General features: G+C 46.4%; 1 protein-coding gene and 1 non-coding gene across 2 annotated transcripts in view; one reads left to right on the top strand and one right to left on the bottom strand.

The window, feature by feature from the left end:
• Positions 1-17,025, bottom strand: part of EGFR (epidermal growth factor receptor) — a 179,700-nt gene that overhangs the window by 118,727 nt on the left and 43,948 nt on the right.
• TRNAA-CGC (transfer RNA alanine (anticodon CGC)) lies at positions 12,050-12,122 on the top strand. Its single transcript has one exon. It is a non-coding gene; the product is annotated as a tRNA-Ala (tRNA).

Raw genomic sequence — 17,025 nt, 5'->3', positions numbered from 1 at the left:
GGCAGATCAGGGCACCGGGAGCCCCCGAGAACCCAGGCACCAAACGTGTGTGGTTTTGCCTTTACTCAGTTGAATTCTTTCCTGCACAAAGCCAAGGACCCACACCTGGCGGGGCACATCCCAGGGGCTCCGCCGAGACCTGGGACACGGCCCTCCTCACGCCCCACACCCGTTTTCCTCCATTCATTGGGGTCCATGTTTTAGGATCCTGATCTTGTCAACCCTGCCTCATTTCTTGTATTAAAAATGCCCAGGTCCTTACTGAACCTGGACCACCATTCTCAGTATGTCACTGACGGACCCATGTGACATTCAGAGACGGCGGGTTTCATTTCCCTGAAGACTCCTCAGCGTGCTTGAGTGATGACTGTCTGCATTACAGCTCACAGATTTTTTTAAACCACAAATTTGATTAATGAGTTGCAATATTTTGGGGAGGGGGGCCAAAAAAAAAAAAGGATTCTTTTCTCATTCTTTGCTATCAGTCGTAGACCCAGCAGAAATCTCCAATCACCTTAAAAGTAATTTAAAACTGGGGACATATAGTGTCTCCCCGCATCACTCTGTCTGTTCTGTGGCAGGTAAGTTTTCACGCCCCGGCAAGGGCGACCTGCTGTGTGTCCCTCTCATGATGCAGTTGCAAAAGACGTGTTCAGAGGACGCTAGGCCATCTGCTCCAGTCCGTCTGAACGGTGAGGGGGGCTCAGTGGTGTGAGTCATGAGCAAAACCCGAAGGCAGCCGTCCTCCACTGGGGTTCAAGGCCGACAGGTTGCAGGCTCGGGAAGTGAACACTGCGTTTTAAGTGCACGTCGTGGATCACACGCTCCCCGCTGCCTGCAACACGGGTATCTCCGCGGTCATGGCCACCAAGGTCAAAGCCTCCAGCGGGGTCCCCAGGTGACTGTGCTCTGAGCTGAACGTCCTGACTTCTGGTACCTGTGACAATGTGACCTTATTCGGAAGTGAGGCCTTTGAAGATGCAATCCGGTTAAAATGAAGTCATCCTGCAGTGGGACGGGTCTTAATCCAGTGACGTAAGATGATGCATCTTTCATGGATGGGTGAGGGTCCAACACCTTCTCTTTAGTGAAGGATGACTCAAGTTCCTTCACATATTTAATCTGAACTCTGCGTAACGAGCTTCAAACGATGCTGGCTTAGTCACTTCCCCACGAATGGCCTCAGTTTCCTGTCCTGTGCCCTGAGGAGCGGGCCCTAGACTGGTTTTTCAGACAGTGGGTCCCAGCCCAGCCATGTGTCATGAAATCGTCTTGGTGGGTTATGACCAGCATGAAGCAGGACGGAAAGAAAAAGACACAGAACGGAAAGAGGAAGAAAAGAAAACAGTACCAGAGTGACATTGTACAGACATTATTTCGTAAACCTTTATGTGTAAACGCTGCACATTTAAAATGCACCCTTTACAGTCGGCTAATGTCTGGAAGCCGCTGAACTGAACGTTACGTCTTGAAACCTTTCTCGGGCAACCTTGTGAGTCTATGACTGGTTTCAAAATTCCCCAGAGTATAAACAGGAATAAACTTAACAGTATGTTGTGGGCAGAGGGGAAGGTCTTGCAAGTTAAAGAAAAAAAAAGTCACGAATCCAAAGTGATCGCTTTGCCGGGTCTCCGTCAAGGAAGCGCCAAGGAGTCGTGCAGAAATGGCCAGCGATGCCCCAGGGTGGTGGGTAGGTGGTCTGGTGATGGTCTGCTTATTCTTCTGTGTCCACCTTTTGTGGGTGTTTTTCTAAGTGTGTACTGGATGGGGGCGCTGCCAGCATCACCAGTATGGAGTCGCCCTGAGGTCACAGCGCAAAAGGGAGGAATGTCCCCTATCTGTCCCTCCCCAGGTCCATGTTTCGGTGACTGACCTTTATCATCAAAACAAAAAGAAACACGAGCTCCTAATTCTGACAGCTATGCAAGAAGTCTGGAAACAGGGTAGAGTCAGACAGCACAGGCGAAAAAAAAAAAAAAAGAAAAGAAAAAAGATCTATGAATTAAAGCTCACGCATTACATTCAAACTGGATCAAGGATTTAAGTCTGACATGCAAAACCAGGAAACTTTTACAAGAGAACAGAACAGAAAGCCTTCAGGACCTGGACTTCGGTGCAGAATTCTCAGACGTGACACCAGAAGCATCACCCAGAAAACAAACAGAAAAAACCTGATAAACTGGACTTTGCAATGAGAAACTTTTGCTCCAAAAAAGAGCCTGTTCGGGGGGTTGGAGAGACTTGCTACAGATCGGGAGTAAATATTTGCAAACCACGCATCTGACCAAGGACTTGTAACTCATACACAAGACATACATGAGGAGCTCTCTAAATGCACAGATGTTTTACTTCTGGCGACAGCCTGAATGTTTGCAGCTTTGCTGGGGACACCTGGGGCAGGGCCACCAACAACTGGCCTCGTTCCCCTCTCCCCGCAGGTTTTTCCAAAACGATCATTGATACGCGATGCGGAATTAGTTGCAAGCTCCCTCCCCAGGTTTGTAAGGTGCTTTGTCAATGACAAAGGCAAGAAGCGAGCAGGGTGGGAAAACTGAAGACTCTGCCATCAGGACAGACGCTTCTTGCAATATTTAAAAAATACCCAAATGAATGAAATACCATCCATGATGAACCGAGCTATCAAAATTCAAATGCAGACAAGATCTTGGCTTGTTTCCCCTGTCACCCTAGTCCTGGTCCGGGAAAAAAAACCCAAAACCAAAACACAGCTTGGCGGGAGGTAAAGGGAGATATGCAGTCCTGACACCTTTTGATTTTTCTGGAAGACCTTCCAGCACACCCCTGGCAGCACCCCAGCGCCTCGCATCCGCCACGTCAGCCACACACCCGTCCATCCTCCTCCCGGGCCCGCCGGCTTCTCCAGCATCCTTTGGATGCAGTCACTCTTTGGATGCAGCGGTCCCTTCTCTGTCGCCTTGCAGATCTTGCCTGTTCTCATCTTTCTGGGTGCCGCCCCCAAGCATCCCCCACCACCGTGAGTGCCTGCCCTGATGGCCCGGGATGCTGGCATCTCCATCTCCCCGTCGGCCCGCCCAGTTTCCTGCACATCCCCCAGCGCCGCCAGCCTGCGAGCGGCTGCCTCTGGCGTGCTGGTCCCTCCCTGCAGGGGCAAGAAAAGCTCCTGATTGCCAATCTCCTTTTCTCTGCTCCCTCTTGAAACCCTAACTGACCATAAGCACCTGTCCCCGGAGGCGGGGGGTAGGGGACTGGTGGCCTGTGTTTGCACCACGCTCCGCGCAAGGCAAGGATGCGGGGCTACACAGAACAGCAGAGCTCCCAAACCTTCTTCTTATTCCCTTTCTCTGCGGAGGAGGCACATGTGATGGAGGAGATGTTCTGGGACCCAGGGACCGAGTGCTGCCCCAGGGCTGCCCATATCTGCATCCTTCTGAGCAGAGCCCCCCTCTGCGGGCCCGTCATGACCCCCAAGCTCCTACAACATCAGCCACACCGGCAGGTACCTAATCCGACAGTCCTGGCACCTGCAGCCATCAGTGTGGTCCCCAAGCTGACGAGTGCAGGTGTGGGAACACGCAACAGTGTGCGAGATCAGTTCTCCCGTGGGTGCTGGGACCAGAAGAAGGAAGGATGGAGCTCACAGGCTCTTTGTACACTCAGACACTATTCGGCCTGGGACCATCAGCGCATGGTTGAGGTATTAAGGAAGATAAAGCCACAAAAGCAAATCTCTAAAAGTGCGGTGGGGAGACACGGGGTGCCGAGGGCTTGGCTGTGAGGAGGGACCTTCCTGGCTCAGCTGGGGCTCTCAGGGAAGATGTGAGGGTATCTCTCACCCCTCCCTCCCTGCCCACATGCCCACAGGGACCAGAACACCCAGGGACTGGAACACACCGCAGGGGAAGGGTGAGTACCCCAAAGTGTCCAGACAAGCCACAAGGGGCAGAAACAGCCTATTTGAGATGGTCCCTCTGCCCAGGGCGGGAAGCCAGGCCTGCACTTTGCCCCACGCCAGCCAGCGAAGGGCCCGCCCTCCCCGCTCCACACCCACAGTGTCGCTGGCTCACCACCGATAGCATTTAACTGGTGAAACATTGCAATTGTGTGAAGCCGTCCCGGCCAAAGCAAACAGAGCCCAGTGGCGTCCGCCCAGGGGACAATGTCCAGCTCTCTGCCACTGTTTTAGCTTAAGAAGGGAAAAGCTAAGGGTGCGCCCGGAGAAGCCCCTTCTCCAAGCTCCCGTTTTCCGAGCTGAACTCCGGCTCCATCCACTGAGTCTAGCACCTGAGGCCTCCCACGAGGTCCCCACTCTCACCGAGGGACCTGGGGCTCCTGCTCTGGCCCGTTTCAGACCTCAGTCTTTCAGTCCGATCACTGCCCCAGCCTGGCTTACCCTGGGTTGGGTCCACTCGGAAAGTCAACATTTCTGCCATTTAATCACATCGTCATCCCTCATCATCAATCCAGACATTACACGAGGAAGCGTGCGGCAGGGCACATGGCACGCGTGAGCTTTTAATTCAGAGAAAAAAAAAACAAAAAAACGACAGAAGACAGACTTTTCCTTCCTGTGTGGATACAAGGCTGAGATCAGAAAACTCAGCAGTGAAATCAGACAACGTAAGTTGCGCAAAAGAGTTACTATTTTAACCACCGAGGAAACTTTTCAGTCTTAATATGATCTTTTATACACTGAAATTTTATAACGTACGTTGCGCAAAAGAGTTACTATTTTAACCACCGAGGAAACTTTTCAGTCAACACCTCAGTCACCACATGGGGGTTCGTTCAACAATTGAGCAGACACATTGGTACTAACGTGGGTTTGCGGACAATTTTCATTCTGCCCTTTTCTGTTCTAAGACGGGGGTGAGCTCGGTTTTCAAACATCAAAGCAACAGAAGGTCCAGATCTTCGGCTGCAAGTCAATTTCCCGTAGTCTCTCTTTTATTCACTGTCTATTTCCTGACGACCTTAATGCCACACCAGCGAAGGGGTGGAGCAGGCAGGCATTACACAGATCCAGGATAAATGAGGGGTGCTCACGGCTCCGTGGCATTACATCCTAGGGGAGGGGCTTTTACACGCACAGGTAAGTCTTCTTCAAGCATGAATGGACTGCACGCTCTGCAAATGGAATGCAAAGGAGAAGAAAGCTTTCCCCTGCTGGGCGCAGTGCGAATCAAGGGGTAAGTAGGTCTTATCAAGAAGAGGTCTGAAGTGCTCACATAGACGGAACAGATGAAGAGGTGTGTGTGTGTGTGTGTGTCTTTGGCTGGTGTGTATGAAAATCAGAACCAAATGATAGAGATTAAGAAAGGAGAATTACATGTATAAAATAGACAAATAAGTTTATATTGCAGAGCACAGAAATACATTCAATGTCTTGTAGTAGCTTGCAGTGAAAAAGAACATGAAAATGAATACATGTATGTTCACGTATGACTGAGGCGCTGCGCTGGGCACCGGACATTGACACCACGCTGGAAACTGACTCGATCTCAATTAAAAAAATTATTTTTAAAAAAAGGAGATTTATTCTCTTGACATTGATTGTGTTCCTAAGTCAGGGCCACATAATATTCATCAAATGTTAACCATCATAGTGAGTAAGGAGAGTGGCTGCTCTAACAGATTCAACCAGCATTTCCTGGGGTCCGAGTCTCGGTAACAAAACTGCCTGGTGGTGGCCCTTAGACTGAAGGAACTTACAAGTGTTTCTTAGGTTTTAAGGATACTTAACATTTTGTTACCATTTCTGTAATCAATTATGGTGAAAACTGTATTTCAACTGAGAATTTCAGCGAGGTATGCTACCCGAAAAATTAGCAAAGCTCACATATAGTCTGGCTTTGAATACATTTCAAGCTGATAAAACTGCTGACAGCAAATGCCTTAAATGAGATGTTCTGATACCAAATACCCCATCATAACTAGTTACTACCGGGCCATTGCTACGCGGGACAAGTGGACGAGGACAGTAGTCAAGGTGAACAGCGTTGGACGTTTCCAGGTTACCGGAAATTATCTGTGTTTTTGAAAGCACCGCTACACACACCCCGACCCCTGAAAGCCAGCCCGTCTGATTTAACGGTCCTCTTAGCTCAGCACATTCTGATGCGGAGAGCTGATCTGCATGGATTTTTGTACAATCCTATTTACAAACCAGCTGAAAAAAAAAATCGAGTGTTCCAATCCCGGAGTACATTGTGTAGCTCGGAGCTTGCCAGGGAAGGCAGCTGTGGTGCACTTGTGAAGGGCCCCGAGCGCCCGGCTGTCCCCTCCCCGCGGCCCTGGCCCTGCCTCCGGGTCCCAGGAACCTGAGCTTCAGGGCGCCCGTCCTAGTCACCTTCAAGAAGACGTGTCCCCAGGATCTGCGAGGGACACGGCTCTGTATCAGCTGTGATGCAAACTGGGCGGGCCAAGCCAAGGGGACAAGTCGGAGCGACACACCTGTTCCAAAATACACTCCGGGGCTTCTTTCGTGTTTGTGTCGTTGCCAAGTCCACACTCACCGCCACCCCCTTGAGCACGGGCTGCAAGCAGTTTCTGTCCTCAGAGCCCTGTGACGGGGACTTCTGCCGCGGTGTCCACAGCTCAGGTGGTAAAACCAGCTCCAGATGATGGGCTGGAGCGGAGGGAAGGAGGCGGCGTCCACACTGGCGGGGTTCGTGTCAGTTTCCCCGAGCTGAGCTCCCGCTGTGTCAGTTTCAAGACTGCAGCTCAAGTGGCCGCCGGTGCGCCCCTGTCCCCCTCTCGGGGCCTTACGAATGTTCCGCAGGAGCTTTAAGAAGGCGACAAAGTGACCTTACCAGTATTGTGAGCTGTTTTTTTTTTTTTCAAAACAGCTTTATTGAGATATAATGCACATGCCACCCAATGTACCCATCTAAATTGCTCAATTCATTGTTTTTTGGTATCTTACATTAATTTTTTTTCTATTTTCTTTTTTTTAATTTTTAAATTTATTTTTATGGGGGGAATCATTAGATCTATTCATTTACTTATTATTAGTTTTTGTTTGTTTGTTTTTCTAATGGAGGCACCGGGGATTGAACCCAGGACCTAGTGCATGCTAAGCATGTGCTCCACCGCCGAGCTACACCCTCCCCACCGTGAGATGTTTCCTTGAGGCTGCTCTTAGACTGATTTGTCCATTAAGGGGACTCTTTTGGTTAAGAACCTTCACCAAAATTGTCCAAGGTAGATTTCTGAAATAGCTGACAATCGCAAGGTTCGAATTCTGGATGAAAAAAGGCTTTGCTGAGATATCCATCTGAAGAGAACTCTTCATTGGGTCATGAGAATGACAGGTTAGCTACCATAAGAGAAAAAAATCCTCTTGATTTTGACAGCCAGCAAGTTTCCTAATTGATTACAAATTTCTCTGGACTTCAAGGAATGGGTCAATTTGTAGCAGTGGTAATTTATAACATGGTTTTAGGCATTCCTAAATATTAGATATTCTTCGATAATTTGGGGGACCGGCCACCCCAAAATATCCCTCAAAGACATACTGATTATTGTGACTTAAAGTCATTTGAGAAACTGCTGGCGAAAAAATGATATAAATCCCTACTCTGACCTTCCTCTTTCTCCTAGAAAGTGGGAAATAAGTAATCTCCCACGTGAAGGTGTACCAAGAGGAGAGAAAGCATTTTGATCGCCAGACGTGGTGAATTCAAGGCTAAGAAAGCCGTAGAAACAAACTTTGTCACTTTCTCATTTGTCGGCCACTCCAAGTACAAGCACCTCTTTGTTAAATCTCTGCAAATAAGTGTTTCTTTGTCTAAAATGATACAAAAACAGCTGGCTTTGGTCACTTTGAGGGTCCCGTTTCTATGAGACGTCTGTGCATATGAATTAAATTGGGTTTTATTCCCCTCCTGTTAATCTGTCTTATGTCAATTTAATTATTAGAGGGGTAGGGAGAAATTGTCCTTTTCCTGACACATCCGAGGTAAAAGCATTAGGTATTAGACGAACAGGCAAGGTGTTTAAAACACTCAGATATTTTTCTCAAAGTCCACATTAGTCTCAAAAATAATTTTGAAAAGACTTTGAGTGGCCTTTCGCATTGAGTGAAAGAACATGTCATAACTTACACTTTCTGTTTCTGGTTTATAAACACAGGCCAGATCAGGGGCACCCGCCGTAAGCCAGGCTGTATTTGGATGACACTGTCCTCTGTCTCAGTTCTCACCGAGACAGCCAGGATGTGAACTCAGCAAGGTATTCAAGCCATGAAGTAATCGGCCAGCCAGGGAAGGGAATCTAAACGGGATCTCACGGTGAGTATGTGGTCCGGACGGACGGGGACTCATTGTCAAAACATGTATTCTGAAACATTTTCAGCATGACTCAGAGCAAGTGCGAAGGGCGGGGAGCCAGCCTCTTTGTTTCCTCTCGGGGTTAACAGCGTGCACCTTGCAGCCAGGCTGGGCACTGAAGGAGCAGCAGAGCCTGGCAGAGGCCCACTGGCCACGCCCAGTGCCCAGAGCCCCGCCCACGCCCGGTGGTCAGGTGCCCCACGCCTGCCCGCCTCTCCACCCGCCAGGTGAAGGGTGTGGCTTGCACTCACTTTTTCCAGAAAGAGCCATTTGAATTCAACCTACGAGCTGATTATTTCAATTCTAAAGGGGAAGAAAAAAAGATGCAAACAGCATTCTAATTATAACTTGCCTAAAATTTATTCCTCGTAGAGGATACACATTTCTGTAAGTATATAAAGTCTTCAAAGAAAAATATGTTATAATTGCTTGACTGAGTGACAGAACAGACAGCATATTTGCTGTTTTAAAAAACGTATCAAGCTGATTCTATTTATAACAGCCAAGACATGGAAACAACCTAAATGTCCATCGACAGAGGACTGGATGAAGAAGCTATGGTATATTTATACAATGGACTACTACTCAGCCATAAAAAAGAATAAGATAATGCCATTTGCAGGAACATGGATGGACCTGGAGATTCTAAGTGAAGTAAGCCAGAAAGAGAAAGAAAAATGCCATATGATACCACTCATATGTGGAATCTAAAAAAGACGATATTAATGAACTTATCTACCAAACAGAAACAGACTCACAGACACAGAAAACAAACTTATGGTTACTGGGGGAAAGGGAGTGGGAAGGGATAAATTGGGAGTTCGAGATTTGCAAATATTAACTATTATATATAAAATAGATAAAAATTTCTTCAGTATTCAGTATCTTGTAATAACCTATCATGAAAAAGGATATGAAAATGAATATATGTGTGTACCTGCATGACTGGGATGTTGTGCTGTGCACCAGAGATTGACACATGGTAACTGACTGTACTTCAATTTAAAAAAAATGAAGCTGATAACATCTTCAGAGGTGGGGAAAGCGAAATCTGATGCAGCGGTGGATTTCTCTGTAATTAACAGCGTGGCTGAAGAACACAAAAAAGACTCAGATGACTCTAGAAAGTGCTCCGGTTTCAGCTCCCCTAGTCCCTCGTGGGGACAATGGCACAAAGTGGACACAAATGCTCTTAACAGCAGATTAGAGCCCAAGATGTCACGTAAGCTCAAAACGGAGTTCACCCTTGAACATTTCATGTCCCCACAGGCCACATGTAAAACGTGATCTGTGCTCAGTCAGGGAGTTTTTGGGGGAACACGTGGGTACCACTATGATGTCGGCACTGGCCGCCCCCTCGGTCCAGTGACTGCGGGGGTATTTCTGGCCAGTGCCTCATCCATACATGGTGCTCAAGTCTTCCAGTGAGGACTGGATTTTATTCTCACCAAAAATCCTACCAGGAAGGCACTATGCTCACACCGATGCCACGGGAGGGAACCGGCCACGAGGGAGACGCCGTGAGGCTGATGCTCTCAACACAGTGTCGTCCCAAGACTGAATCAGCCCTGCTTTGATCCTGGACATATCTGAGCTGAGGCAGTCCTTCAGGTTTTGGAGAAAAAAAACCATAGATAATCAAGTGATTAAATAACAGAAAAAAAAAAACCTGACAGGTTAGATATTTGTATCACTCCAAGGGAAGACAGATGGTGACGCTCTGGCCAGGGACTCAGCCCAAAGTCCGGCCTCGCGGGGTGATCGCGCGGAGCAGAGCCTGAGTATTTCTTTTGTAAACGGAATGAGATGTTAAGGTGAGAAATCAGAGTCTGATTGTTAGCAGACTTTCCAGATGAATTGAACGGAACTGTAGCCACGTACCTAAAAAGATACATGAACATTCTATACATATGACATTTTAGAAACGGGCAAAGAAACAGGTAGAGAAAACAGGGTCCCCTGGATGTGTTGGGTGACTCTGGACATCTTTTCATTTGTCCTGTTATCTTTCAAGGATCTTTTTTTTTTAATATATTTTTATTGGAGTACAGTCAGTTTACAATGTTGTGTCAATTTCCGGTGCGCAGCACAGTGCTTCAGCCATATAGGAAAATACATGTATTTGTTTTCATATTTTTTTAACCGTAAGTTGCTGCAAGATATTGAATATAGCTTCCCTGTGCTCTACAGTATGAACTTGTCGTTTATCTATTTTATATCTAGCAGTTAGTAGCCGCAAATCTCGAACTCCCAATTTGTCTCTTCTCCCATCTTCCCCGTCCCCGTAACCGTAAGTTTCTTTTCTGTGTCTGTGAGTCTGTTTAAGGATCTTTAAGGACCACGAAAGGAGACAGAACAGCAGACTGTTAAATGCATTTGTCAGTATTTATTTAAACACACCCAAGCAATCTGTCTGTGGTGCAGCCAACAGTCATAAAAAAGACACCACACCCATTTCTGATCCTATTGGTGGAAGCAATTAATGGATAACTGCTGACATGAAGTTGTCCTCACGCACCGGTGCCTTTGCATGGAAAAGTCACTTTCTTGGAAAGCGAAACCATCGCCAGGACCGCCGATGATGGCAGCCACGTCACCACGGGCCGGGCACCGGTCCCCTTCCCACCCACCATGGAACCCCATCCATGCCACAGGCCTCGGGGCCAAGTCACAAGGTCACAAAGGAGCAGATGGCTTACAGGACTTACTGAGATCCCCTGACTGGGGACGAGGGGGGAGCCGGGATTCACACCTCGTCTGTCTGCCTTCACTGTGTGCGCACTTCCCACCGAGACGCAGCACCTCGAATAAAGCTGTAAATCCATCAAAGTAAGCTTATGTGCTGAATGAAGTCCGTACAGAGTCCCCTGAAGACCTGAGTCCCAGACGACTTCGCTAGTAACAGCGATGACGCTTGGACTGATGTTTTGTAAAGTCAAAAGAAGTTTTGCCCTTGAACTTGATCAAACGCACACATGTCACTTTCCTGCAGGTCACAAACAAAATGAGCGCTGGGCTCAAAGTCACGGTCGGGGAGGGGCGGGTACCACGCGTGTGTGTATCCGGCGGGTTTCCCCATCGGGGACCACACCGATCACAGTGACTGTCGCAGCAGCGTTCCAGCTTTCTCCACGCTGTGTTTTTGGGTTACTTTCTGGCCCAATCCAAGAGAAAAATGTGCTGCACCCTTGGCTCTTTGCTGTTTATGTTGCTAAGTTACTGAATATTTTTCCCTTGCCTTCTTGCCTTGCCCAGAAAACTGTGTGAGTTATCTTTCAAGAGATAAACGACACTCTGGAACATCTGTATGTGTGACCTGACTGTGATGAGAGTCTGTCTGCAAAATAAATTTTGTTTCTCTTTTCCAAATGCAATTTGGAGGGAACCCTGTGATTCTGCACTGATTTGACATGTAATCTGCAAACATGCTAGTATTTAAGTGGAAGTGTTTCTAAAAAGCTCTTGTGAGCCACACACATGCACACACAGATGTTGGAAGGGTGGTTGTAAGGGAGAGACAGTCACATCCCGAAAGGGATGCAGGGACAGACTGAACCACTGAGTCACCAAAACTTTGCCAACCAGACGCTTGTGAGGAGACGGCCGCCAGGGCCCTGTATTTAATAGACACCTCCAGCCTCCCTGGCTTCAATTCTCCTTTCAAAAGTAAGAAATTTGGAGAGAACTTTTCATATATTTCTCGAAGATCCTGAGTTTTAGAAAGAATAGGCAAGGGTGGGGGAGGGAATAGCTCAGTGGTAGAGCGCATGCCTCGCGTGCACAGGGTCCTGGGTTCGAGCCCCAGCCCCTCCAATAAAGAGAAATACATGAACAAACCTAATTACCTCCCCACCAACAAAAATAAATGAAAAAAAGATACAAATTAAAAAAAATAGGCAAAGCACCATTATAAGTAACAGAAGCAAATGGAAAAACAGATGAAAACCAGTTTCCTGGTACATATAAAATAAAGAAGTTTATAATGTTTAGCGCAGGGACTTACATTAGATATCTTGTGGCTCACGGTGGAAAAGAATATGAAAATGAATATACGCATGTTCAAGTGTGGCTGAAGCATTGTGCTGTGCACCAGAAATTGGCAACATTGTAAACTGACTGTATCTTAATTAAAACAAACAAACAAAAAAAATACGGTTTCTTTCCTTCTGCCCCCAAAGACTTAACACAAAACATACAAAGTCAGTTTGGGGGATCAGCTCAGGCCCTTGTGTCTTTCTTACGCTTCTCTGTCCCCAACAGCCTTCTCCCTGCTTTGGAACAGGACACCAGTCCCCAGGTTCCTCCCTCGTCCTCCCAGCAGTGCTGGAAGCTGCCCGCCCAGCCTTTGCTCTGCTTTGGGGGGGATCAGCCCCGGGGGACCCCCCCGGGATCTCACAGCCGAGCCCGAGATGCGGCCGGACCACGGCTACCACTCGGCCTCCCGCCCGAGAACTTGGCCCAGACCTCACCTGCTCCCAGCTCCCGAGACATCCCGCGAGCGGGCTGTGTCTCCCTGTGTTGCCATGGAATAAAGCAAAACTTTATAAAGCTGGGATTAAATGAGATTCTCCTGGGATGAAAGCCATCAGCTTTGTTCTTTTTTTTTTTTTTTCTGTTCTCCACCCGCCTTTCCCTGCTGCAGGACCGGGTGTGGGGAAACCAGAGAAATGCAATACCGATGAGTGATCCTACCTGAGGTTTGGAACGGCCAGATCGGAGGAAACCCAAGGCACAAGATGCGTCATTTCTTCCTGGACGTGTCTGTTTATTTCCATCTAAAATCACCACCTGTTGTGAATTATGACCGAAACTGGAAGACTGGAGGGTCCTTTGCAAATGACCACCTGCAAATGCCTCAATTCTCTCATCTGTAAAGGAGATCCCTGTATGGGAGGGAGGTTGCCAAGTTCCACTCTAATGCCAGCATCTCATCTTTTTTTAAAAAAAAAAAATGAAGAGTTCACTTATCAAAACCCATGCCTGGTTAACGGGAAATAAAGGAAGGTGCTGTGCACGGGAAAAGGTGGGGGGAAACTGGAGCTTCAGGCCTCAAAAAAGACCCAGCATGATCTCTTTCATTTTTTTTTTTTTTAGATCGAGGGGAGAAATGTTAACAAAGTGCTTTTCAAGTGTGTTGCTTGGAAAATAAGGCAGCTTGCACTGCTCTCTGTCAGAACTAAAGAAACCTCAGGTCACAGCTCGGTTGGGTACATGATGTATTCCTGGAAGCTTTTTCTGAAAGTAGAGTGTCTGAAAGTTACATAACAAGATTGTGCGTGTGTGTGTGTGTGTGTGTGAGAGGGAGAGAGAACGTGAGGGTGTGGGCGGGTGTGCAATCACACCCCAGTGTGAGACTGGTGGAGGCAGCAGGTAGATTAGTTCTTGGGGTGCCCTGTCCTCAAACACCAGGAAGTCTGTTCAGGCATCTCCAGGGTTCCCTGCATCTTCCCACCCCGGCTGTCGGTGGGCGAGCCCTGAACAGGAAGAGTCAGCCCCATGCTCGTCTGTGCTATCAGCCTGCAACTGAAGGTCTCAAAACTGCTTTACAGGGGACCGGCGACTCACGACCTTTCTCCTAAAGAAACAGTAGCAAAAAGAAGTGAACCCTGTTCCCGAAGAGTCGGGAAGTTCGGTGGCAAAGCCAGAGCTCTCTACTCCAAGTACACGCGCTAACGCTGCTCCTAGGCTGCGCTGCCTACCCTGCCCCTCCGCTCCTTCCAGACATTTCTTTCTTTTTCTTTTTCTTAAATTGAAGTATAGTCAGTTACAAGGTGTCAATTTCTGGTCTCATGCGTACATACGCATATATTCGTTTTCATATTCTTTTTCATTAAAGGTTATTACAAGATATTGAATAGAGTTCCCTGTGCTGCACAAAAGACATTTTGTCTTTTATCTACTTTTATATAAACTGGTTATCTGGGACCGGCGCACCGTGTGGAAGGCTGCACCGAGAACTGGGGGGAGGCGAGGACAGTAACTACTGAGGGCAAGTCCCCAGGGAGGGTCCGGCTAGTTGGCCATCACTGTGCGCTACCCACGAGGACACGGCAGCCTTCGCCTTGACCTTGCTCGGCGTCTCAGTCCAGACCATCCCTGAAGAAAACCATCATCTTATCTCGAGCAGCTTATCTGTTCCCAGAGTAACTGGAGCCAATGGAAGCACTGCCCCCAAGGGGACTTGAGGCAGCAGGAAGTGAGAGGAAGAAAAAAAAAAGAGACAGAGAAGGGGCCTGTCATCGATTTTTTAGAATTTTTGTCTTTGTGTCCTTCTCTATTTTCAGAAAAAAAAAATGGTCAGTATCCAGCCTGAAGTCTATGAGGAATACATGACACAGCTCCACCCAAAACTGGGAGAGCTTGGTATCTACTAAAACTGAAAAAGGAGAAACAAACAAAAAGCCTGGGAGAGCTGACAGATGAGTCCAGCAGGGGTGCAGGACACAAAGTTAACGTCCAGAATCGGCTGCAAATCTTTGTACTAATAATGAAATATCAGAAAGAGAAAGTGAAAAAACTAATGTGTTTAAAATCACATCCCCCTCCTAAAAAAAAATAATCTCGAGAGAAACTTAACCAAGGAGGCGAAAGGCCTGTACGTTGAAAACTCTGAAACACTGATGAAGGAAACTGAAGATGAAGATGATATAAAGAAATGAAAGATCCCCTTTGATCTTGGATTGGAAGAATCTATATTATTAAAATGGCCATCCTCCCCAAAGCAATCTACAGATTTAATACAACCCCTATCAAAATACCCAGGACATTTTTTCCCCACAAAAATAGAACACAGAATCCTAAAATTCATAGGGAACCACAATAGACCCGGAATTTCCAAAGCAATCTTTAGCCTTCCCAGACCTTACAGCACATTACAAAACTACAGCCATCAAAACAGCATGGTATTGGCACAGAAACAGACACACAGACCGATGGAACAGATCAGAGACCCCACCAATAAACCCACACACCTACAGTCAACTCACCTACAATCACAAAGGAGGCAGGAACATACAATGGCGAAAAAATTCACTTCGACAAAGGGTGCTGGGAAAACTGGACAGCTCCAAGAAAGCCAGGGAAATTAGAACACTCCCTCACACCAGATTCAAAAATAAACTCAAAATGGTTTAAAGACCTAAATGTGAGACATGACACCGCAAAACTAGAAGACAATTCCGGCAAAACAGTCTTTGGCATATATTGTAGTAATATTTTCTTAGCTCAGTCTCCCAAGGCAAAAGAAATAATAGCAGAAAGTAAACAAACGGGACCTAATTAAACTTAAAAGCTTTGTACAGCAAAGGAAACCACAGGCAAAATGAAGAAACAGCCTACACAATGGGAGAAAGTATTTGCAAATAATGTGCCCAACAAGGGGGTTAATATCCAAAATACACAAACAGCGCATACAATTCAATGTCAAAAAAACAAGCAATCCAATCAAAACACGGGCAGAAGACTTGAGCAGACATTTTCCCAAAGAAGACACCGAGATGGCTAACAGACACATGAAAAGATGCTCGACATCGCTAATTATCAGAGAAATGCCAATCAAAACCACAACGGGTATCACCTCACACCAGTCATAAGGGCTATTATCAAAAACTCTGCAAATGATAAATGCTGGAGAGGGTGTGGAGAAAACAGATCCTTCCTACACTGTTGGTAGGAATGTAAATTGGTGCAGCCACTATGGAGAACAGTATGGAGGGTCCTTAGGAAACTAAAAATAAAGTTACTCTATGATCCAGCAACCCTACTTCTGGTTATATATCTGGAAAAGACAAAAACTAATTCTAACCTGCACCCCCATGTTCATAGCAGCACTATTTACAATAGCCAAGACATGGAAACTACCCAAGTGCCCATCAACAGATGATTGGCTTAAGATTAATGTATATAATATGCAGTGGAATATTATTCACCCATAAAAAGGATGAAACACTGCCATTTACAGCAACATAGACAGACCCAGAGAATATCATGCTTCGTGAAATAAATCAAAGGCAAATATTATATGATATCACTTACATGTGCAACCTAAAAAATAATACAAATGAATCTGTATACGGAACAGAAATAGATTCATGCTCATAGAAAACAAATTTATGGTTACTGAAGGAGAGGTGGAGAGAGGGAGGGACAAATGAGGAGTCTGGGATTAACAGATACAAACTTCTATACATAAAACAGATCAGCAACAAGGATTTACTGTAAAGCACAGGGAATTCCACCCATTATCCTGTAATAATCTATAATGGAATATACTCTAAAAAAAGAAAAAAAACCCAAACTGAATCACTACACTGTACACCTGAAACTAACAGAATATTGTAAATCAACTATACTTCAATAAAATTTTTTTAAAAAGAATACCTGGAACAGAATGATGGTGTTGATTCAGGACTTACGTCTTTGGAAAACTATTATCACTCTGATATTTCAAAACAAAAAGCCAAACCAAAACAATGAGTGTTCTTTTGACTCCAAAGATGATAAGGGGGTCCCTTCATTTAAGTTTTTGAACATCATGTACCAGTAACTAACTTTTTGGGGACTTTTATCATTATTTTGCTTGCTTGTTAAGGCATTTATTTGGTTCATTTTCCATACGAATGATTTCCTCTAATAAATGTAATACTTTGAAATAATTTTCTCATGAGTTCCATTACCCGCCTCATATTGTGTCCCTAATTAATCTTGAAAAGCACTT

This window comes from Vicugna pacos, chromosome 36 (assembly GCF_048564905.1).
Source record: "Vicugna pacos chromosome 36, VicPac4, whole genome shotgun sequence".
Taxonomy (NCBI): domain Eukaryota; kingdom Metazoa; phylum Chordata; class Mammalia; order Artiodactyla; family Camelidae; genus Vicugna; species Vicugna pacos.
The sequence above is the reverse complement of the archived record's forward strand: the minus strand, read 5'-3'. Positions and strand labels throughout refer to the sequence as shown.